This window comes from Triturus cristatus, chromosome 11, assembly GCF_964204655.1.
Source record: "Triturus cristatus chromosome 11, aTriCri1.1, whole genome shotgun sequence".
Classification (NCBI taxonomy): domain Eukaryota; kingdom Metazoa; phylum Chordata; class Amphibia; order Caudata; family Salamandridae; genus Triturus; species Triturus cristatus.
The window spans coordinates 199062507-199086763 of record NC_140594.1 but is presented as its reverse complement, the minus strand read 5'-3'; positions in this window follow the sequence as shown (position 1 = coordinate 199086763).

The following is a 24257-nucleotide window of genomic DNA, read 5'->3' as shown; positions in this document are numbered from 1 at the left end:
TACCGGACCAACGAAAATCGTTCCCTGATGCTAAGGGATGGCTACGGGATCCCAAGTTTAAATACAGCCTCCTCTTCCCAGCTACATTTTCAAATCGAACACAAAGGGAAAGCGTTGTTCTTCTTCGCTGCAGCACATGTGAGTGATTGGCTGGTCTCCCCAGGCTGGTCGGAGGTGTGTTTGGTACTCTCAACGGAGTCCTCTCATTCAGCTGGACCGAATGGATCAGACCCTGTAAGGCAGGAGCCTCGAGGCGGCTTCGGAGATGGTCCTGGAACCAAGCTTTCCCGAGAGGCAAGCAGCTAATGCGGGAACATACAGACACACTGGGAGGGAGTCGCTAGGAGGACACAATGAACTGAATGGAAGGGTGCTGCTTTGGCAGTAACAATGTAGGAAATCTCCTTACATAAACAACTAATTGTCGGTGGGGGGCCCCTCCCCCTCAGCGGTTGACACCGGTGGTGAGAAGGTAAAGGTCTTCTGCTCACCTACACTGCTTAGTTGACCACTAGTGCTGCACGCATTCTCCATATTGTTTCACTAAATGCCTGCAATCGAGGAATATGAGGCTGTGGACGTTTGTTCTATATTTTGCTTAGAGTTTAACAGGGTTATGGGGGGCACACACATTTCTTTACCCACTGTGCCTGGAAAGAGGTGGGAATGGTGATTCTGCCCATGGAGATGGGGATGTTGGGACTGTTCAAGACCTACATGTTGTGGTAAAGTTTGCTCTGTTTCTATTGCTCCCCCTGTCAAGTAGCAGGAATAACATTGTTGAAACGATCCCACTGCGTGATTACAGACCCAAAAGTGGAGGGGGAGGAAGGGAAGCTACAAGGGAGTATCTTGACTCATGGCACCCTCTGTATCAAAACCGATCGCATGGATTGTCAGGGGTATAGCACAGTTTGAGAAGCGCATACATGTCTTCGCTTATCTGAATCACTGTGGGGTAGCAATCACCTGCTTACAGGATGCTGGAGAAGGAGATGGAGAGGGCAACTTTGTGCTACCTCATATTTGTGGTTTGCGTGGGGAGCCTTCTTATGGGTGGCCACAGGGGTCCCCTTCCAACATTTACACCACATAACTGACACCAATGGGAAGTATGTTATCCTTCATGGTACCCTGGATGGGCGGGAACTGTGTATTCTTACATATATGCTCCAAGGATTGACTGTCTCTCATTCTTCCCTGCACTGTTGGCTGCGGCGGCGCCATATTTTGGGGCTGTGATCATCATGGCGGGTGGCATGAACTGCGTAATGGACGGGACATTAGATCAGGAACCCCCACGCGCACACACCAAACCTCGGCTGACTGGGACCCTGAGGGACATTTTACAGGGTATGTAATTAGATGATGTGTGGAGGGATCGCTATCCTGCCAAAAGAGTGTTTTCATGTCATACCCCAGCGACTGGGACTTTTAGCCGGGGAGACTACTTTTTCTCTAACCCAAGCTCATCCCTGTGGTGGAGGGAGTGGCGTACCTACCCCATTACCTCTCGGACCATTCACATGTCCTGCTGACTCTTAGGGGTGCACCAGATCTCATGGCAATACCCTTATGGCGCAGGCGATCGGAGGCTTTACTGGATACTCCCTTTATGGCTGCGGTATCAAACAAACTAACACACTACTTTGGGGAAAACTGGAGGTGCACGTCAAGTGCTTGAATGAGAGGTCATGAAAGTCGATATCTGGAGGGTTTGTGTTAAGACAACTTATGGGGTAAGACGGCAGCTGGAATAAGATATTCATATTCAAGAACAAAAACTGGGCAGATTGGAGGATGGGTTCCCTATGGCGCCTCAGACTGTGGCAGAATGGTGCGCCACTTGCGAGGCTATTCCTGAGAGCTGGCGCACACTGTAAAAGATTACATATAAGGCATACCGTCAGAGCCTACACACGGAAGGGGAAAAGAAACGGGGCTTTGTTGACACAACTTTTGAAGCAAGAAACACCTATTACACCCCTATTAAAAATCCAAAACACTTTCGGGGAAATATTGTATACACAACGTGCGATCCTAGAAACTTTGGCAACACACTTATCCAAGGTGTATGGGAGTCGGACATCCCCCCAGCCAGAGGTCATTCGGGATTTTTGGGCCTCAGCGGATTTACCATGGCTGGGCCCGGAAGCGGCAGAGGTTCACGGAGTCCCGATGTCAAGGGAGGAAAATCTGGAAGCCCTTCAGTACCTCAAGCTGGCGAGGAGCCCCGGGAGCGATTGTCTCCCATCAACTGGTGGACCGCCTCTTAGAGCTCAAAAATGAATCAATGGATGCTCAGTCTTTACCGGCCTCCATGAGAGAAACCATAGTGGTTATGATCCTGAAACCTGATAGAGATCCCCTGTTGTTCAGTTTGTATAGGCTGATATCACTTTGTAATCTAGATATGAAAATCCTGAGTGGAATCATGGCAGCTCGTCTTCTTCTAAAAAATGCTTCACTTGATACACACAGATCAGGCTGGGTTCACACCAACACGTAGTACTACTTATAATTTACAAAGGCTGGCAAATATATGGCATGCTCCGGGTCTCATGGAGGACGACTATGCTATGGCATTGCTCGACATAGAGCAAGCCTTTGATTATGTAGATTGGTCTTACATATGGTCGGTTTTGCGATGGTTTGGGGTGGGCCCAAGTTTTCTTAAATGGGCTCAACTACTCTACACTGCTCCGGCCGCCTCTGTACAAGCTGGAGGGCTGGTCTAGGACTCCTTTTCCCTGGCTCAGGGCACCTGACAGGACTGCCATCTATCCACGCTTGTTTACGCGATGGCTATGGAACCTCTGGCGGTGGCCCTGCAGAAACAGATTGCTCCCTGGTAAATACTTCTTGGGGAGACCCACCATGTGGTCTCTCTATACGTGGATGACACACTAATATATGACCGACAACTGGAGTGGTAGATACCTATCCTTCTCGATGTCCTGTATGGGTTTGGTACTGCTTCAGGACTCCACATTAACCTAAGGAATTCTAAAATGGTCTCGCTGGGGAGGCTGGCGAGTGGTCAGTTGGAAGTGCTATCAGAGGTGGGATTCCTTGGGCCGCGGACCGAACTCGGTATTTAGGGGTTAAGCTGGCGAGCATGGCCTTGGCATATCTGAACCTTAATATAGGGATCGTCATAGAGCATATACAGTGTTCTATAAAGTTCTGGAAGGACCTGCTCCTGTCCCGTATGGGGAGGATAGCAATTGTGAAGATGATTATTCTTCCACAATGTCTCTATGCTCTACAGCATTCTCTTTACCAAATCCCCAAACAATACTGCATAATTTTAGATAGTCTATTAGTGGATCTTCTCTCGGGCTCCAAACGAAAGTGAGTACCATTAAAAATGCTGCCAAAGACTTGAGCAGGGTGGAGATTAGAGGTGCCCTGCTTGGAGCTTTGCTATATGGCCTCCAAACTACAAAGTGCAGTCCACTGGCTGGACGACAGTGAAAATTTAAAAAAAACAGCTACTGAAAGGCATCTATGGGGCTCGATCCTTACCGGAGCTCTTGATGCTTGGGTGCTGAGTGCCCATAGACCTTCCCTACGTGACATGTTGCGGGGATATGGGAAGACGTGGTCCACAGGGTGGCATGACGTCGTGGATATGCTGCTATGGGTGATGAAACCGTTACGGAAAATAGGGTACTCCATGTCGACCAGAAGATGGCAGGAGGGGGGTTGCCCACTAATGAGAGATCTATTTAATAATGGACACTTCATAACCCGAAGTGAGGCAGAGACCTCCTTTTCACTAGGACTGGGACAGTTCCTACAATATGGGAAAATATACAGTGTGGCTCGCGAGCTTCACTAGGACCGTGACGGTTCCTACAATACGGAAAATGTCCAGTGTGGGTGGCTCGAGAACTCGGGCCATCCTTTCCGGAGGAGCCCCCCTGCGCTAATGAGTTGCGAACCATGTTATATTTGGCCCAGTGTTGTCGGCTGGTTAGGCACCTGTATCGTGCACTCCGAGACAATGACCCCAAGGGGACGCCACCAATACAAGCAAAATGGGAAGGCACAATTGAGGATCCTCTCACAATAAATGATTGGCAAAAATGTTTTCATGGAGTAAGGACTGCAAGCACTAATGCTCGCTTCAAACGTATCCAATATAATTGTATACATCAGACATATCTTACTCTACGGACACTAAGTAGAATTTGCTCAGATGAATTTCCCTGATGCAGAGCTGGGGACGCTGAATCTATACATATGGTGTGGTCCTGCCCAGCTCTTACGACATACTGGCGATACTGACTCGTTTGCGCAGGGCTACACGGTGGGTAATACCCAGGGAGATACAGACAGTTTTACTTGGATTGCTACCAACCCCTTAAAAAAATTAATTCAGCAGATAATGTGTCATGCTGGGGCTCGTTTTAGCAAAAAGGCGAATTACGATAGCATGGCAACACCACACACCTCCTCCGGTAGAGCCCTGGATGAAGGATATGTGTGAATGGGCGATAGCAGAGGCGGAGCCCATAAAGAATGTCCAGAAAGATGAGAAATTAGAAGACAACTTAAAAGCATGGTCCGCAATGCTTGCAGTTCTGCAGGAGCCACAACAATGAATGACTCAGATATCGCAGGCCAGTGGAAGAGACAGAGGACCCCAGACACATTAACTCATGGACGGTATGCAGAGAGGCCCCAGAAGGGACATTTATGCTACAGGCATTAATCAATCAATCACTCAATCAGGGAATTGTGAAGCGTGCTACTCACCCTTAAGGGTCTCAAGGTGCTAGGGGGGGGAGCAGTTCCGGTCAGTCGAAGAGCCAGGTCTTGAGAGTCTTCCTGAAGATGTGCAGAGTGTGCGCACATCTGATGTTGATCGGTAGCTCGTTCCAGGTCTTTGCCGCGATGTAGGAGAAGGCTCTTCCACCCGCTCCGGCTCTGCGAATGCGCAGTGTTTCGGTGAGGTTAGCAGATTGGAGGTTTCTCTTAGGTACGTGGAAGGCAATTCTTTCGTTGAGATATTGGAGTCCGGTGTTGTGGAGGCACTTGTATGCGTGGGTGAGTATCTTGAAGGTTACTCTCTTCTCAACGGGGATTCAGTTGAGGTCTCGCAGGTGTAGGGTGATGTGTTTGTGTTGATGGATGCAAAGGACGAGTCTGCCTGTGGTGTTCTGTATGGTCTGGAGCTTCCGGAGCAGACATTTGTTGATCCAACGCACAGGGCGTTTCCGTAGTCCAATCTGCTGGTTATGTGTGTGTGGGTGATGTCTTTCTTGATTCGGGGGGATCCATTTGAAGGCCTTGCGAAGGATGCAGAGGGTGTTGAAGCATGTGGAGGCGACGGCGTTGATCTGTCAGGTCTTGGAGAGGAAGGAGTTGAGTATGATGCTGAGGTTCCGGGCATGGTCCGTGGGGGTGGTGGGGCTGCCGAGGGTGTTGGGCCACCAGGTGTTGTCCCATGCTGAGGGGGGTATTCCAAGGACGAGAATTTCTCTCTTCTCCGAGTTGAGCTTCAGGCAGCTGCTGCTCATCCAGGATGCAATGTCCTTCATTCTTTCCCGGAAGCTGAGTCTGGTGTTGAGGGGGTCCTTAGTAAGGGAGAGGATGAGCTGGGTGTTGTCGGCATAGGATACTATGCTGAGACCTTGCTGTCTGACGATGGCAGCGAGGGAGGAAATGTAGATGTTGAAGAGCGTGGGGCTGAGCGATAATCATTGGGGTACTCCGCAACAGATCTCTGTGGGTTCGGAGAGCAAAGGAGGAAGTCTGATTCTTTGGGTTCTGCCAGTGAGGAAGGAGCGGAGCCAGTCGAGGGTGGTTCCCTGTATGCTGGCGTTGTGGAGTATGGCAGTGAGAGTGTGGTGGGAGACGGTGTTGTAGGCTGCAGAGAGGTCGAAAAGGATCAGGGCCGCGGTGTGTCCTTGGTCAGGGAGCATGCTGATGTCATCTATAGCGGCGAGTAGGGCGGTCTTGTTGCTATGGTTGATGCGGAATCTGGATTGGGAGGGGTCGAGGATGGAGTTCTCTTCGATGAATTTCGTTAGTTGGACGTTGACTGTCTTTTCGGTGACTTTGGCCACGAAAGAGAGGAGAGAGATTGGTAGGTAGTTCTTGAGGTCCGTCGGATCTGCTGAGGGTTTCTTGAGGGGCTTGACTTCTGGGCTTTTTCTGTCATCGGGTAATGTGCCGGCTTAGAAGATGGCGTTGATGGTGCTTCGTAGCTCCAGTGCAAAGGCGGCGGCAGCTCTGTGGAAGATGTGCAGGGGGCAGGGGTCCGTGGTGGCTCCTGAGTGAATGCCTTTCATGGTTGCTGCGGTGTCTTCAGCGGTAACTGTGGTCCAGGAAGACCGTCGTTGCTGGGGGGAGGAGGGGGTTCAGTGTATGGGGTCTGTTTGTCTAAGTTGTCATAGAAGGATCTTATTTACAGGTGGAAGTAGGAGCCGAGTTTGTTGAAGAGGTCCTGGGAGGGTGTGACATTGGTGGCTTGGCTGGCTGGCTTGGTGAATTCATGAATGATGTTGAAGAGTTCCTTGGAGTTGCCATTATACATATAATATACACCTACTGCGACAAGGGGAATTTGGCACAGGATGGGAGGGGAAAGGGCGAGGGGTATTGGGGAAGTTTTCTTGTTATTTATTGACAAGTTTTGAGGAAGGGCCCACATAGCGGTTCTTCGTAATGATGGTAAAATAACCACAATAGAATATAAGCTGATGTAATGGTTCTAAAAGGAGGGAGGGAAGAGGAGAATCACCCTACCATTGTTCCAGATCTGGAAACAAATGTGTATAACTTTGAAATGCCAATAAAGATATGTTAATATATCTATCAATCAATCAATCTATCTATCTATCTATCTATCTATCTATCTATCTATCTATCTATCTATCTATCTATCTATCTATCTATCTATCTATCTATCTATCTATCTATCTATCTATCTATCTATCTATCTATCTATCTATCTGTCTATCTATCTATCTGTCTATCTATCTATCTGTCTATCTATCTATCTATCTATCTATCTATCTATCTATCTATCTATCTATCTATCTATCTATCTATCTATATATATATATATATATATATATATATATATATATATTATCTACTGGCGGTTGCCAGTAGATAGTTATAGTTAGAACCTATTTTCCATAGGAAATCCGCAGCATTCAATTGGGAATAACTTTGGCACCGGTTGACGAATCTTCGCGAAATTTTCCAAACTTTTGGCCAGCTCCGCTCCACTCCTACCCTGAAAGTTTCGTGGTGATTCGTCAAGCGGGGGCCGAGAAAAAAGGGGGGTCCCAAAACGCGTTTTCCCCACGCAATTTCCCATAGGATCTGTTGTCGCAGCTACAGCCCGAACCGCTGAACGGAATGACACCAAATTTGGCAAAGAGGTATTCCTCAGTTCAGACTCATGCCTTTTGTATAAATGGTGTGAATCCGTTCAGTAGTTCCTGAGAAAATTAGAGTTAAAAGTACATAAATATCTATAGCCGGGGGAGGATCCGCGGACCCTACACGCACCGTAAGCGCACCCTCCCCGAACCAAGTGCGCACCCTCCCGATCGCATGCTGAATGCTAATTGGCTGTCGAGTGTCTCTCTACATTCGAAACCAGGAACTGTTGGCGGCCATTTTCTGCCTCGGTAGAAGCGAGGCTGAAGAAGCAAGGGGAATAAGTGTGTAAAACATATAAAGGGGGCAGAGTGGAAATACTCTGACCCTCTAGAGGTGCTTAGGGGGTCCCAGAAGGATCCCCTGGGGCCCCCTTTTAAAAAAAAAAAAAACTGTGAAATACGCACAGGGTGCGCGCATCCAATCGCGTTGGGTGCACGGTTCCTCTCGCGTTGGGTGCGCGGATCCAAAAACATGGAAAAAAAATATATAAAATAAAGTTTTGAACATATAGTTAAAAAAATATTTGGAAAAATATAAAAAAATATGTTTGAAAAACCCATTAAGTTCAAATAATAATTTTTAATTTTTAAAAGAATTCATTGAAAGAATAAGTTTAAAAAATGGTGTTAAAAAAGTATTTAAAAAAAAAATGTAATTAATGAAATTGACACACTCAATTTGAAAAATATACAAATCCAATCAAAATCATTAAACATGATATCTTTAGAGATAAGTTATAGATAGAAATTAGCATTTAAAACACCTTTGAAATTCACTGAAAAAAACATAGGTTTCATGCACGTTATAGTTAGGAATTGGCATTTAAAAAACCTTTGAAATTCACTGAAAAAGCCAAATGTTTCAGGGGCGTTATAGTTAGGAATTGGCATTTAAAAAACCTTAGAAATTCACTGAAAAAACCATTAGTTTCAGGGGCGTTATAGTTAGCTGGACATTTCCCTCGTACAAAACCCTAGCAATTCCCCTGTTATAGTTAGTTCAGCTAACTATAACTCGCACTCCCGCAATGCACTGCTGATGACGTCACATATTACATCACGCATGACATGGTCAGTGACATCACTGATGACATCATCCAGTGAGTATGTGTTTCTGTACAGTTTTAATATGTTTAATATATATAGGGAAAGGTCTGTTGAAGAATGAGTGAGTGTACAAGTGTGTGAATGGATGATTTTCTAGGTGCGTAACTGACTCTGTAAGTGAGTCATTAAATGTATCTTACTGCAGACTTGTGACTAAACTGTGAATGTCTGTATGTGTCTGTGTGTAGGTGTATAAGTGGCTGCATGGTTTTGTGAATAGCTATATGAGTGTCTATATGGGTTATTGATTGGTTGTCTGAGTATCTGTATGGGTGCCTGAGTGTTTGTGTGGGTAGGGTGTGTGTGACTCTATGCATAGATGTGTGAGTGGGTGATTCTATGGGTGCATGGTTTTAAGAGTGCATCTGTGATGGACTGTATGGTTGGGTGAGTGTATGTATGGGTGTGTTAGGGATTGAATGTATATCTCAGTGGTACATGTGTGACTAACTACATATGTGAAAGGCAGTATATATGTCTGTAAGAGTATATAAGTGGGTATATGTGAGAGTGTGTGATTGTGAGAGTGGCTGTATGGATGAGTGTGTGCTTGTATCAATGATTGTATAAGAGCGTAAGAATGTGGTACTATTTTTTTGAGTACGTGAACTTGAGTGTGTTTAACTGTATAGGTGAGTAAATTGAACTGTGTTTAATTACTTGCACGACTGACTAGGTGTGTCAGTACCTCAATGGATGATTGGCGGTTTGTGAGTGTCTATATAGGTGTATAAATGCATATGATAGTCTTGTACGGAGTGACTGTAAGTATGAGTGACTGTACAGGTGAGTGAGTGGAGGTGAATGTAGACCTAAGAGTTAATGAGTGGGTATGTAGTTATTGGTATTGGAGTATCTATGGTTTTCAAAATGGCCGTCTGAAATTTTGAGTCGGTGTATCAAAGGTTATATTAGGGTGTGAGAAGATGCACTAATTTATCACATGGACAATGTCATCAGTGATGTTATCAATGATGTCATTTGAGATGTCATCAGTGATGTCACTGACCATGTCATGAGTGATGTAATATGTGATGCCATCAGCAGTGCATTGCGGGGGCACGAGTTATAGTTAGCTGAACTAACTATAACAGGGGAATTTCTAGGGTTTTGTACGAGGGAAATGTCCAGCTAACTATAACGCCCCTGAAACCTATGTTTTTTTCAGTGAATATATATATATATATATATATATATATATATATATATATATATATATATATAATATATATATATATATATATATATATATATATGTTTATTTTTTATTTTTTTTTATCAACAAAGGACGCCGCACTCTGGAACTTGTAATGTTTAAAGTTTTATTTAAACAGAGCCCAGTCTGTCATACCGACGCGTTTCGGCCACAATGGCCTTTCTCACGGTACGTGGCACTACTCTTTGCTACTGTTATATGTCATTTCCTGTCAATTAACTACTCCCATTGACTTCTGGGAGTTGTAGTTTCAATTATTTACAAATCACCTTATGACAGATACGATGGTTTTTACACATTGTTAATACTTTTTCACAATTACCAATGCAGACGTAATTGTAAAATATCTCAAAACCCAAACAGATTATTACTATGAATTCAGTAGTCATAGAAGGTCAAGTGATGATTGTTGGTATTCACAAACATTGACAATTTTGTCACGTATTCATTAGGTCATATCACATTGTATAGTACACATGACAACTTAAAGATACATTCTAATTTATATATATTTGGGTTTATGGGATACTAATACAGTTGCTCAGTAAAGGGTCCAGTGCCCATTTTATACGACTGTTCATTGGCTTATGTTGTTTTCATGGAAATGTATAGGTTTTAAAGTTTATCACACATGTAGCAGGCAGGAAATTCAAGTCTCAATCTGTATAAGAGATGAACATAAAATTCTTCATCGACGTTCATCCCCTTTGGATTTTTTGTGCGTAATCGGATAATGTATTTGGACTCCAACTGTCTGAGTTTTTTCTTATGATCTCCCATTCGTTCACTTTCTTCTACTGAATCAATGGCAAAGAAGCTCATGTTGCGCCAGTCCCCATGTTGACATGACAGAAGATGTTTTGCAGTGGCATATGTTAGATCTTGATTTTTTACTGCTCTAATATGCTCGAGAATCCTCTTTTTTAGCATACAAATGGTGCTACCAATGTATCTCATCCCACAGTTACACTGAATGCAGTATACTACAAACTTAGTAGTACATGTTATCCTCTCGGTGATTTCAATCTTCCTCCCCTCCGGATCTCTTATGTTTTTCTTGTTTAATCCTATTTTGCAAGCTTTGCAGTTGTTGCATTTGTTGACACCAGTTTGTTGTTGTTCAAGCCAATTTTTAGTTTTAGTTTTTGATTGAAAATGGCTTTGAACTATTGCATCCTTGATGGAGGGGGCCTTTCTGAAGGTGATTTGGGGTCTCGTTCCAATGAGTTTTGCCAGATCTCGATCCTGTTGGAGTAAAGGCCAATATTTTTGGACACTTTGTCTAATTTTATGTGCTTCTTTGCTGTACGTTAGAATTAATCTGGGATTCGTTTCTTTGTCCTTGAAGTTATCTTTTGGTTTATTAACCAAGATTTCAGTTCGTGTTAACTCAGTGATCTTTCTTTTGCTGATGTTGAGGTCTCGTTCTTTGTATCCTCTATTGCTGAGTCTACATGCACTTTTATCAATTTCATTTTGTGCATCTCCATTTTTTGAACAGTTTCTTTTCATCCTCACGAATTCACCGAAAGGGATGCTTCTTATGAGTGCTTTTGGGTGGAAACTTTCAGCATGGAGAATACTATTAGTAGCAGTTGTCTTTCCATATAGAGTTGTTTTGAGTTGACCTTGATCTATATAGACTGAGATATCCAGAAAATGTATTTTATGGCGGTTAGTATTACATGTAAAGGATAGCCCAAGATCGTTTTTGTTCAAAATTTCAAAATAATCCATAAATTCCTCCTTACTTCCATTCCAGATTAAGAATAAATCGTCAATATATCGTGACCAGAGGATGATCTTCTCCAGAGCCTTTTTGTTGTTAGGACCTCAGGCTATTTCCTTCTCCCACCATCCCATAGTCAAATTTGCATAGTTGGGGGAGAAGGAAACGCCCATGGCACAGCCACATAGTTGGTGATAGATTTCATGATTAAACAAAAAAATGTTCCTATTGAGGCAAATCTGTATCATCATTAGTAACATTGCAGAATGTTCTAATTCACCTATATTTCTTTGCTTCAAGAAATATGCGCATGCATTTAGTCCAACAGAGTGCTGGATGGATGTGTACAATGAAACCACGTCAATTGTGACCATTAGATATGCCGGGTCCCATGTTGTGTTGGAGAGAATCCGAAGAAAGTCTCCTGTATCTTGAATGTACGAGTTTAAATTTCTAACCATTGGGGCCAAATAATGGTCAACATATGAGGAGATATTTTCGTACAAGGAGTTACATGACGATACGATGGGTCTTCCAGGGGGGTTTATTAAGGTTTTGTGGATCTTTGGCAAGAAATAAATTGTAGGAATAGTTGGATTTTCAACAAAAAGAAATTTGCGCTCTTCTATGTTGATTAGTCCTTGTTGACGCCATACGTCCAAGTTTTTTGAACTTCCTAAATCATTTTATGGATTGGATTTGTGTTGAGTTTAGTATATTCCTCCAGGTCATTTAGTTGTCTGTAAGCTTCTTTTTTATAATCACATATGTTCTGGATCACTATATTCCCGCCCTTGTACGCAGTAATGAAACCACTGAAATGGAAATCCTGCAGCAGCTTGACATTAATACCAAACAACACGAAAAAAGTGGCCTAAAAAATAAATCCCAATATTGCCCTCAACTATATCCTGGCAACAAAATTGATTCCTTCTCAGAAGCAGTCATGCATGAACTAGACAAAATGGAAAAACTGAGAAACACTAAATCCAGGGAGAATACATCACAAAAAGAAAATCTAGCAATTCAACCACTAGCTAATAATGCTAATATCATCATCAAGCCTGCGGACAAGGGCGGGTATATAGTGATCCAGAACATATGTGATTAAAAAAGAAGCTTACAGACAACTAAATGACCTGGAGAAATATACTAAACTCAACACAAATCCGATCCATAAAATGATTGAGGAAGTTCGAAAAAACTTGGACATATGGCATCAACAAGGACTAATCAACATAGAAGAGCGCAAATTTCTTTCTGTTGAAAATCCAACTATTCCTACAATTTATTTCTTGCCAAAGATCCACAAAACCTTAATAAACCCCCCTGGAAGACCCATCGTATCGTCATGTAACTCCTTGTACGAAAATATCTCCTCATATATTGACCATTAATTGGCCCCAATGGTTAGAAATTTAAACTCGTACATTCCAGATACAGGAGACTTTCTTCGGATTCTCTCCAACACAACATGGGACCCGGCATATCTAATGGTTACAATTGACGTGGTTAAAGGCTCTGGAGAAGATCATCCTCTGGTCACGATATATTGATGATTTATTCCTAATCTGGAATGGAAGTAAGGAGGAATTTATGGATTATTTTGAAATTTTGAAAAAAAACGATATTGGGCTATCCTTTACATGTAATACTAACCGCCATAAAATACATTTTCTGGATATCTCAGTCTATATAGATCAAGGTCAACTCCAAACAACTCTATATAGAAAGAAAACTGCTACTAATAGTATTCTCCATGCTGAAAGTTTCCACCCAAAAGCACTCATAAGAAGCATCCCTTTCGGTGAATTCGTGAGGATGAAAAGAAACTGTTCAAAAAATGAAGATGCACAAAATGAAATTGATAAAAGTGCATGTAGACTCAGCAATAGAGGATACAAAGAACGAGACCTCAACATCAGCAAAAGAAAGATCAGGATTTCTTGTTTAATCCTATTTTGCAAGCTTTGCAGTTGTTGCATTTGTTGAAACCAGTTTGTTGTTGTTCAAGCCAATTTTTAGTTTTATTTTTTGATTGAAAATGGCTTTGAACTATTGCATCCTTGATGGAGGGGGCCTTTCTGAAGGTGATTTGGGGTCTCGTTCCAATGAGTTTTGCCAGATCTCGATCCTGTTGGAGTAAAGGCCAATATTTTTGGACACTTTGTCTAATTTTATGTGCTTCTTTGCTGTACGTTAGAATTATTCTGCGATTCATTTGTTTGTCCTTGAATTATCTTTTGGTTTGTTAACCAAGATTTCAGTTTGTGTTAACTGGACATTTCACTCGTAAAAAACCAATGAAATTCCCCCGTTATAGTTAGTTCAGCTAACTATAACTCGCGCACCCGCAATCCACTGCTGATGACGTCACATATTACATCACTCATGACATGGTCAGTGGCATCACTCATGACATCACTGATGACATCATCCTTGTGATAGAGTGGCGGTCGCGCGAGTTATAGTTATCTGAACTAACTATAACGGGGGAATTTCATTGTTTTTTTACGAGTGAAATGTCCAGCTAACTATAACATGTGTTAAACCTATGGTTTTTTCAGCGAATTTGCAAGGTTTTTTAAATGCTAATTCCTAACTATAACGTGTGTGAAACCTATGGTTTTTTAAGTGAATATATATATATATATATATATATATATATATATATATATATATATATATATATATATATATATATATATATATATATATATATATATATATATATATATATATATATATATATATATATATATATATATATATCTCAATCTGCTGATGAGATCCCTAGGCTGTACTGGGTGTAGGCACCAAAGATTGGTTACAATTACGGATTTAGATGAACATTCGCCGCAACAGGCATGTGATCAGAAACTGCAATCAAACCTATGACTGGATGTCGAATAGGGGAGATGAATATTACATATATTTGGGAGTAGGTACGATAGATGTAGGAAAAGTAGGTAAATCCCTATCCTTGGAATAAAGTCCTGCCAAACATCTCTCAATTCTAACTCTCTGATGGCAGATTTAAGACCCCAGCTGATACCATTACTATTCTTATCCTATGTACAATGGGGTCCCATGCTGCAATAAAGGCACCAGTGAATATAATATAATTTCAGACACCATGTCCCAACACACCCTCATCAAAAGACTTCAACTCATTGGAATCCAAGGAGACACCCTCAAATAGATCACCTCCATCCTCACCCGAAAAACCCAGAGAGTCCGGCTACCACTATTCACCTTGGAATTAAAGAACATCATCTGTGGCGTTCCTCAAGGCTTGTCCCGCAGCCCCACTCTGTTCAAAACCTGCATATGACGTCCTTTGCCAACATCGTTAGAGCCGATAAACTAAACATCATATCCCACGCAGACAACACCCAGCTCATCTTCTGACTCGCAGAAGACCCCACCACCAGAACAGCAAACTTCTGCTGGTTTATGACAACCATGGGCGTCTAGATGAAAAACAACTGTCTGAAACACAGACGAAACGGAAGTGCTGGTCTTCAGCAACAACACCTATTCCATGGAACGACTCCTGTGGCCCCCGGAGCTAGGACCCTCTCCCACTCTGACTGGCCATGCTCGGAATCTTAGCATCATCCTGGACAGCAGACTCACAATTAAAACCAAGATCAGTGCTGTCTCGTCCGACTGCTTCCACCATCTTCACATGCTCTGTCAGATCTTCAAATGGTACCTCATCAACATCAGCTACAACATCACTCAAGCCCTAGTCACCAGTCGTCTGGACTATGGTAATGCACTCTACACAGGAAACACCACTAACCTTCTGAAGAGACTCCAAACCATTCAGAACTCCACAGCCAGACTCATCCTTGACCTCCCCATTTGGACCCATATCACCCCTCACCTCAAGAAACTCCATTTGCTCCCCATACAGAAGATATGTCAATTCAAGATGCTAATCCATGCCTACAAGGCCCTGTACAACAAAAGACCAGCCTATATCAACCACCGCCTGAACTTCCACCACCTCTCCAGACACTTACACTCCGCCTCCCTCTCCATCTCATACACCCCCAACATCCACAGAAGCAACAGTGTGGTACGCTCCTTCCCCAACCTCACAGCAAAATCCTAGGATGACCTCCCCCTGAACCCCCGGACCTTTGCCTCTCTCCTGGAATTACAGAAGTCACTCAAGACCTGGCTGTTGAACTGAACCCACCTAAAGCTGCAAGAACCTCAGCTCCCGGATACCCTCACAGGTGTACTACGCTTCAGAAATCCCGCTTTATTGATTGATTTATCTCCAGTAGCTAGCCCAGCCAATCTTGTCCTACAGTAACAAATATCCCTGTGTGGAATTAAGGACAATAATAGGTCTACCTTTCAGGCGGGTTTGAATTACAACATACCTGCCATCTCTATTGAGTCAGTTACCATTAGGCAGAAATCACAATGTAAAAGGTATATACCCCATTGTGGTTATCTGTTTTGGATGAGTGGTTCACTGTAGGATAATCTCTGTGCTTTATCTTATTTTGCTCTCTTTTAGTGAGATGAGTCTTCTGAAGACAGGTTTTATCTGGTTAGGTGGCTTAATGGACTTCTACAAAGCTCCTCGTTTCACTGGGAACTGTAACTCCTTAAATTATGAAAGATGATCATCACCATGGTTAGTTATGTGTGAAATTGTTTATAGTTTTCCACACCTGGAGTGTAAAAGGTACTGCATGACAGTTGTAGTCTGTGTAGATTAGGTAGCCTGCATGATCTGAAAAATGTGGTTTTACGAGGACCATTCCTTGCCTTAACGTACAACTTTAACTGGACTCCCTACAATATACGAGGTCAACCCTTCTATGTTACAGTATACCAAGTTGCCTTGCAGAAGGCGAAATTCCATCTGAACTCAGCCGAACCAGAGTTCTGTTTTTTCTGGTTGACTCCATGTTTCTAATCTTAATATTATTATTATTATTCTTATATGAGAGGTCGTCTGTGCTGTACTCCTAGAAGAGCTTTCTTATTTTTCTTGGAGATTACTGCTTCCTACTCTCTGAAATTCTGCTCTCAGTTCCTCTTCACTCTTCAGTCAGGTTGGAGATCTCCGAATTGTAAAATGTAGGGAAAAGTTACCTATACTTTGCCATAGGTAAATCTCCCCAGTCAAAGCGGCGATCTCCACATGGCAAAGTATAGGGAAAAGAAGAAAAGTTTTTCCAACTTGGAAAAAGATTATAAAAAATGTTTTAAGTGAAATATTAATGTAAAATGGTACAGGACTATTAACAACATTTAGGTGCCGATTCCGATCCTGTAAAACCCGGGAAATCCTCCTTACAAAGCAGCAAGTACGATTCGTACAGAAATACTATTTCCGTACGAATCGTAAAAAAATACGTGCCGCTAAAAAATACCCACAATTCTGATCCGGGACATTGCGTACGTGACATCCGGACGGAGTCAGGCAGCGTTTTACGGACCAGCAAGTACGATTCGTGCCTACGTCACTCCGCACGGCTCATTTTTTACTGCAGCCAAAAACTCCCGCGAAATTGAGGACGATGCGAAGAAGGTGCACCGGTACGTGACGGACAGCCACGGACCCCATCCTACGTGTCATCCCGGCCCTCCTAGCCTATGACCTGGTGCACCGAAACCGCCGCGCACGCCGCAGAAGGTCAGAACAACACCCAGGGGCAAAGGGGGGGCGAGGGGCAGGAAACATAACCCCTACCCAATGGCAAAAATACTATATTTTGTACATACATTACCTCAAGGGTCTGGTCACTTCGGGGGCGTGTCCACCAATCCCTGCGTACTGCAACAACGGAAGTGGATGTGGATGCGTACCCATCACCACTACAATGGTGGGACGGACCGTACCCACGCCCTCAGAGCGTGGGTACGGTCCCCAATATACTGGTTATATGTTGCACCAGGCCCTAAGCCAACATTCGTGGCGTGTGTACGCCTTGTATCACAAATGTACTGGTGCCCTAGGGGTACGGGTGATGCGGTCCGTACCCCCGCATTCATAGGTTGGGTACAGTCCATACCACGCGTACCCCTACATCACCACTACAATGGTGGTACGGACCGTACACACGTTCTGTGGGCGTGGGTACGGTCCGTACCACACGTACCCCTACATCACCACTACAATGGTGGTACGGACCGTACACACGGACTCAGAGCGTGGGTACGGTCCGTACCACAATTGTAGTGGTGATGTAGGGGTACCCGTGGTATGGACTGTACCCAACCTATGAATGCGGGTGTACGGACCGCATCACCCGTACCCCTAGGGCACCAGTACATTTGTGATACAAGGCGTACACACGCCACGAATGTTGGCTTAGGGCCTGGTGCAACATATAACCAGTATATTGGGGGTGTGTATGCCCAGGACAGCAGTGTACTGCACCAAGGGTGTTTGGCTGCCTAGGATTCCCAGCAGTGGACAAAGACATGTGAGGTGTGGGTGCAGAGGAATACCAGCAGTGAACAGAGACATATGAGGGGTGGGTGCAGAGGACTCCCAGCAGTGCCCAGACATATGAGGGGTGGGTGCAGAGGACTCCCAGCAGTGCCCAGACATATGAGGGGTGGGTGCATATCACTCCCAGCAGTGCCCAGACATATGAGGGGTGGGTGCAAAGGACTCCCAGCAGTGCCCAGACATATGAGGGGTGGGTGCACAGGACTCCCAGCAGTGCCCAGACATATGAGGGGTGGGTGCAGATCACTACCAGCAATGCCCAGACATATGAGGGGTGGGTGCAGAGGACTCCCAGCAGTGCCCAGACATATGAGGTGTCGGTGCTGAGGACTCCCAGCAGTGCCCAGACATATGAGGGGTGGGTGCAGAGGACTTCCAGCAGTGCCCAGACATATGAGGGGTGGGTGCATATCACTACCAGCAGTGCCCAGACATATGAGGGGTGGGTGCAGAGGACTCCCAGCAGTGCCCAGACATGTGAGGGGTGGGTGCAGAGGACTCCCAGCAGTGCCCAGACATATGAGGGGTGGGTGCATATCACTCCCAGCAGTGCTCAGACATATGAGGGGTGGGTGCATAGGACTCCAGCAGTGCTCAGACATATGAGGTGTCGGTGCAGAGGACTCCCAGCAGTGCCCAGACATATGAGGGGTGGGTGCAGAGGACTCCCAGCAGTGCCAAGACATATGAGGGGTGGGTGCATATCACTCCCAGCATTGTCCAGACATATGAGGTGTCGGTGCAGAGGACTCCCAGCAGTGCCCAGACATATGAGGGGTGGGTGCAGAGGACTCTCAGCAGTTCCCAGACATATGAGGGGTGGGTGCATATCACTTCCAGCAGTGCCCAGACATATGAGGGGTGGGTGCAGAGGACTCCCAGCAGTGCCCAGACATATGAGGGGTGGGTGCATATCACTCCCAGCAGTGCCCAGACATATGAGGGGTGGGTGCAGAGGACTCCCAGCAGTGCCCAGACATATGAGGGGTGGGTGCATATCACTCCCAGCAGTGCCCAGATATATGAGGGGTGGGTGCAGAGGACTCCCAGCAGTGCCCAGACATATGAGGGGTGGGTGCACAGGACTCCCAACAGTGGACAGAGACATGTGAGGGGTGGGTGCCTATCACTCCCAGCAGTGGACAGAGACATGTGAGGGGTGAGTGCCTATCACTCCCAGCAGTAGACAGAGACATGTGAGGGGTGGGTGCCTATCACTCCCAGCAGTGGACAGAGACATCGGGGTGGGTGCCTATCACTCCCAGCAGTGGACAGAGACATGGGGGTGGGTGCCTATCACTCCCAGCAGTGGACAGAGACATGGGGGTGGGTGCTTATCACTCCCAGCAGTGGACAGAGACATGGGGGTGTGTACATCATTATCAGATGACCACAACTCCATGGGTGTATGTACGCATCCCTAATTTTCGACTATGTTGATAGTGCCATAACAACACATCACTGACGGCAGTGTCCCACTCCCATGAGGATGGATGTCTTTCCCCCACAGCATGACACACCACATGTGGGTGTGAGGACAAATGACACATGCATACCCACCCCTGGCGGATGCAGCACAATACACACACTGAGATCATGCCACAAGACTGTATAGTTATGTCAATGCCTACTAAACTAAGAGAGCCAAAGGGAACACACACTGTCACGCACATCCCAGGACTGATAGGAATGTACAGGTGCTGGGACAGCCACCAAGATGTTGTCTGTCATGGAAGGAATAGGGTGGAGTTCCCACAGATACAATGCCCACAATTGTGAGTCAGGTGCCCAAATACCCTGCAGAACAAGTACCATATGTGTGCTAGGCTGGGATTACACACATGCATAGTGCGGAAAAGGGAGAATTTCTCCATGAAGGCATGGCAACATACTCAATACACAAGTACAGTGACTAGCAAGGATAGCACAGACGATGCAGCCGGAGACATTGCTGAGCAGGCATGGCCATAGTTGAAGGGATCCGTCACCAACAAAGGGAATGTATACACAGATCAGCACGACAATTGTGCAACTCTCTGCAGGGAAGATGTCAGGTGCCACGGAGGAAGGGACACTCCTTGGTACAATGTCTCAAAAAGAAATAACACACACGACCAAAGATCCTTTGCAGAGACCTTGTGATGGCACGCAGATCCCATGGGCCACCTCATGACCATCAGACTCGAACCTTTGCCCGAAACATAACACATTACCACAACCCCAACTCCTGGAGCATCAGCACCAACATCAATACCTGAAATGCAATTGTGTTCTAAGTAAAAAGAAAATGCTTTAATCAGCATAAGATAATAATTTTTTTCCAGAACACTATATACAAAGGCCAATGGCCAGTCCAGAATAGAAGTCCTTGGGGGGACACATGAGCACGTGTCTCCCCTAGCTTGCCTGCACATTAGAACCCTCAGGTTTGTCGACTGGGGGGGGTCATCATGTGGGGAAGGACCAGGCACCGCAGGGACAGGAGGTGTAAGGGTAGGTGTGGTGGGTGCAGGGACGGATGCCTCCACCACAGGGGGTGGGGCAGTGCCAAAGGTGGAGGTGAGCTCGGCACTGCACACTTCTGCCAGGGCGTCCAGAGTATCCCCCGCACCGGAAGTAACTACAGGCACAAAGGAGGGGGGTCGGAGGGATGGGGTGCAGCGCTACTGGGGGAGGGAGTGGACATGGGGGGGACTCAACTCCCCTACCCGGGGAGTGCCTTGCCCATTTGCGGGCTGCTGACCCAGTGGGGCTGAGGCCCAGCACAGACAAGTAGCTCTCCTTGTCTGACTGTGTGGCAGGGGAGCCAAGGGGAGTGCCTTTGGAGGGACTGGGTAGTGAGGCATGCGGACTCAGACTGTGGCTGCGTGCATGCCTGTGTGCCCCAGACCCAGTGGGTGTGCCTTTATCCCCCTGAGTGTGCGTGCCAGGAGGTGTGTGCTTGCCCTTACATGTTGGTGTGCTCCCTGTGTCTGGTGGGGTGCGTGCTTGGGAATGTCTGGGTGTGCATGGGACAGGCATGGGAGTGGAAAGTGTGGATGGGGCTGGGGTAGGGGGGGACGAAGCGCTGCAGGAGACTAACTGCTGCCGTTAGTTAAGAGTCCATGGACCTCAGCAACATCCGTTGGTCAGACATCACTGCTGACATGCCCTCCATGAACGACACCATCTGTGTCAGCAGTCTGGTATGGCCATGGAGGACATTCAGCATCGATGTCTGGCCAACCTGCAACTGCCGCTGAATGTCCACAAACTCTGCAGTGAGGGCAGCAGGGGTGACAGGGGCAGGGGGTGGGGTGCCTGGCACGAAGGATACATGGTGGTGCCCTGCACGAACAGAAGGGACCGGAGCAACTGGAAGGGCGGTGATGGGAATGGAGGAGGTGGGGACAGATGTTGTGCTACTGCCAGGTGTTGTAGCAGCCTCCGCCCCCTCGAGGAGTTCAGCCTCGGACCCGTCAGCATCGTAGTCGGTGTCGCCACCAGACAGGTCCTCCGCCTGACTCCCCTCGCCCTCCATGCCACTTGCTCCCGCAGACTCGCCAGCAGTGGTGGCACCGGTGCTGGATCTCTCCTCCAGGTCCGTGCAGGTGTCTCCCTCGGTGTCCTCCGATGATGCTGTGGGCAAGGTGAAGATACAGAAAATAATCAGTCACCTGTATACATCTGACACATGAGTCCAAACAAAATAGGTCACAGTGCATATCAGTCAATGCATCATGAGTAACATCTAGATGACTCCGCACATATGTAAGCTCTGCACTCCCCAGTTGGTTGACCTACCATGCCACTTGGAAACAAGGAAAAATAGGACACACCAGCAAATAACTTGATATCGAAATATACTGAGAAGCTAGTGTCTGGAAACAGTTGAGCACAGCAATACTATGAAGGCATGCCACCTCTTGTGTACTGTGAACGAAACAGTATTGGTGCACCCAAAGCTAAATAACAGACCTCAATGCTGAAGGTGTCCCCACACTCAGAGACCTGTACGTACTTTGGATAACCAAACGAAATACATTGTGATTCCTTGGGAATCACACCACTTTACACAATCAACATGTTTAGAATGTGTCAATGTTCCACTTTGTGAACAGAACACATATGTGCCTGTATAAAAGAAGTCACACAAGGAGGTGCACACAAAACAACATTTACACAGTCATTGTATGAGCTGCCAGCCTTATTCAAATAAGCCACTGTTAGAAAGAAATGGGGTTTCAGTAAGTACATATAAATGGCACCACGGCGGTCTGGATGACTTGACACTCGTAAGTTGGTATCAGCAACAACCAAGGACTTACCCAAATGCCACCACACTGTGGGAACATGTATATGTATAATCTGAAAAAAAGTCATATTCGAACTGTGCCATTCTTTCAAATGTGCCAGCGTGTCCCCTGAAAGTGTAAAGGTGGTTTCTTGTGCACTTCCTTGGGAGACATCTGTCATGCAGGCACATTATTGTCCTGCACAACAAAACATCAAAGTCAAGCATTGAAAATATGAGGACATGTTGACAAGTGTAGTGAGTGCCAAGGTACAAGACTTCTTGACTAACAACTTGAATCATGCCACCTGTCACATGGCCATCCGTACCATGATGACACAGTTGGCAACACACCTGACCCACTGCCTGTCATGTGGAGTGGCACACATGTGCAAACACAGGACACTGCATAAGCTAATGAGCCTGCAATTGTGTCGGAATAAGGCACACCTGCACTGAGGAGACACCCTCATGGCAAGCAAGAATGTCCACACAGATGTCAGCACACAAAGACCATACTACGTAGCATCTGGTCCACACACTGGTGCCAAAAATGGATGAGCAGGAATCATGTATTTAAACTTTTGACACATGCTGCAAAGCACAAACATTAAACCCTGCACAACATGACTGGGTCACTGAATGTTGAGTGTCTGTCCAGACAATTATCACACACAGGTCAGACCTGGCAAGGAGACATAAGGTTTGGACATGTAGGCCTTGCCCGCACAAACAACCCATACCTGAGACAATGTCATTGAGACAGATCAAGAAGTTACACCTCTTAATCTGGGTTTACTAAAATGTGCATCAAGAATTCCAAAATGTACTCCACATCACCTCGTGAGGCTGCCAACACATATTTGTGACAAACAACCATCAACAGATAGTTGTAAATAGACACACAGGCACTGCCCAGTGTGAGGATGCACCAGCCAAATGGGATCACCCTGTCCAGTGGACACATGTAGCACACTTTAGATAAATACAAATGAGGCCAGGGAACAATGCCACAGAGGCCAACCTATGCTGAACACACAGAGAATGGGCACAGTGTTGGATCATTCCGAGGCAAGGGTGTCTCAGGGGACTGTAGTGGGCACACTGCTCCATGGTCCTGGAATGATCTGACTGTAACATGAGCAACCGTCCCGGCACTATGCATATGTCCCACTCATGCACATCATGTCTGAGGCCACAACATCAGTCATGCATGCTGCAAGTCTGTTCATTTGAAACCTCACACTCCTAGGTTGAGACTCAGCATCAGTGCCAACAAATATGGACCCCCAAATGACTGAACAGGACAGGGCACAGGCAAGGTACCAACACATGTCACAGACCACCCCCACACATGATACAGAAAGCAATGTGCACTTGGATTAACTGGCAGCCTAGATGACCATGTGCAATAGTGATTACACACAGACCAGGGAACACATGTCAAGGAGGGGAAGGGAGGAAGAACAGCACCGGTTGACTTGGGGGAACAGGATATACACTGCACATATAAACCCTGGCAGTGTATTCAGGCGACTGAGCACTTCCAAAAGCTGGTGACACACAACAAACACACATGTACCTACCCCCTCCTTGCTGCTGTCCCTGCTGTAACCGCCTATCCATGTCAGGGAAGACCACCGCCAGGACACGCTTCATCTGGTGGGTCAGGCGTCGGCGCACGCCGTGGGGGCATGGAGGTGAGTCCTTCAGCAGGACCCGGGCGATCCTCCGGGTCCAGCATCGGATGTCCTGCCACCGTTTTCTTACTTGGGCTAGGACCCGACTGCGACCCTCCACCGATCTCACGGCCCTGACGGCCTGCTCCCAGATCTCCCCCTTCGCGTAGGCAGTTACCTGTGAGGATGACAAAGTGAGACAACATCACTACACCTGCTCCATGTCAGAGAGACACATATTTGAACATCTTTGATATGTTGAACAGGGCATAGGATGCTGCCAAGGAATAGCATCTTTGTCATATGGACATTGGCCTCTGTGGAAGCCCCAATGCACTACATGGCATATAAAGTACA